This window comes from Sciurus vulgaris (genome assembly GCF_902686455.1).
Source record: "Sciurus vulgaris genome assembly, chromosome: 15".
Lineage (NCBI taxonomy): Eukaryota > Metazoa > Chordata > Mammalia > Rodentia > Sciuridae > Sciurus > Sciurus vulgaris.
The window spans coordinates 51,061,839-51,063,610 of record NC_136476.1 but is presented as its reverse complement, the minus strand read 5'-3'; the positions used below and the strand labels follow the sequence as shown (position 1 = coordinate 51,063,610).

The window sequence follows — 1,772 nt, the reverse complement described above, 5'->3', positions numbered from 1 at the left end:
CTCCAGAGTAGCTGGGATTATAGGCTTGCACTGTCACACCTGGCTAACTCAGTGATTTTAATAACTTTATCAAATGGTGCAAATGCCACCATAAATCAATTTTAGAACATTTTTATGCATTTAAAAGTTTTATCTTCTAGTCTGAGACAGGAGGATTGTAAGTTAGAGGCCTCAGCAACTTACTCAGCCTAAGTAACTTTGTGAGTCCTTATCTCAAAATAAAAAATAAAAAAGGGTTGTAGAGGTGGCTCAATGGTTAAATGCCCCTGAGTTCAGTCCCCACTACCAAAATAAAAAAGTTTTATTTTCTCATTGAAACTGTCAGTATAAAGAAAGTTACTTGGAATCACATTATTTCTTTAATTTTCTTCACAGACACCATTTCCTTTAGTATGTGGTTCCTAGTCTTCTGGACACTTTCTAAGTAATATATTTGTTAACATGATAGTTTCAGTTGTGCAAAACTTGCTACCAATAAAACTGAATTTAATTTGTCACATATTTCCAGTGGTAACCAATGATTGGGTGCTTCAACATTGCAGATCTCAATTCTTCCTTTCTTTACATCTATGAATACTTCAATTTCCAAGTGTGATTGTTTATAGAACACAGTAATGGTAGTGTTTGTACTAAACTTTGGTGTTTTGCCATATATCCACTCCCAAGTTTGTAGTTCTTTGACTTTGCTATTCATTCCAGGAAACAGTGTTTCATCTGTTGGGTTTATTAGGTTATTGTGATTATCAATCTGATGATAAACAGTATGCTCTGCAGCAATAGCATTCATCAGTACTTTGCAGGTAGAATAGGATCTTTTGCCAAAAGATTTCTCACTACAGAAGATCAAGTGCTCTTGATCCCTTGGTGAGGGCTCTTTAGTAAAGAAGAAAAAGAGGTTCCATCAGTACTACATAATAAGGTGCAATGGTGATAAGCCATGATTTGGTCGAACTTTGAGGTTGTTCCTGAGACTTTAAATTGTCCATCAAGTAAAAAGTCAAATCTTTTGGTAGCCTGAGCATCCAGCTGGGGTTGGACAGCATTCAGCACTCTCATAATTAATTTCAGATTTTCCGTTGTATCATATTTGGTTTTGGTTGTAAAGAAAGTCAAGTTGATAATACCCATATGGCGATAAACTGTTCCTCCTCCATTTTCTCTCCTAGATAGTTTTATATCTTCTTCTCTCATCAGATTTAGGATACAATCTTGCCAAGGATTCTGATGCTTACCAATTATAACATAGGGAAAACTCTTCCAAAAGAAAAGAATTGGCTTGCCTTCTAGATTTACATGGTCATGAATCCAATCTTCTACAGCCAAATTTTTATATACATCATTGGAAATTGACTGTAAAATGAGCCCATTTTCTATTGTGTTTTTAAAGGCAGCTGCCTGGGACCTTTGTGGTTACAAAGTAACTGGAAACAATTCTTCACTGAAAATTGGATCAGCCTGCTTGAATCTCATTACAGTAGTGTGCATGTGTTGCTCACTTTTTTTTGGCTCTCTGGGGGTGTGCACATAGCTAGCATCCGCCATGTTTTAAGTAGTTTACCCATTGCCCTTGGTTGGGGATCAACCATCCCTAACAGAGCAATTAAGTGATCCCAAGAGCTGAGAGTAAACTGCAGACCCTCAATACCAGCTCCTGAAGGCCTGAAGTGGCTTACATGCAGAGCCAGATTCAGAGTTCCTATTCCTTGCCTTCAGTCGAATGCACCCCAAGGGCCCAGCTGACTCACTGTTGCCTGCCATAAGAAAGTCTTAGG

At 37.8% G+C, this 1,772-nt stretch overlaps 1 pseudogene across 1 annotated transcript; it reads right to left on the bottom strand.

Moving 5' to 3' along the window:
- Positions 1-401: 401 nt before the first annotated feature.
- On the bottom strand, positions 402-1,562 carry LOC306645544 (lipoyl amidotransferase LIPT1, mitochondrial-like; annotated as a pseudogene). Its single transcript has 2 exons — positions 1,559-1,562; positions 402-1,438 (listed from the first exon to the last, which is right to left on the bottom strand). The product of its transcript is annotated as a lipoyl amidotransferase LIPT1, mitochondrial-like (transcript).
- Between the last annotated feature and the right edge of the window lie 210 nt (positions 1,563-1,772).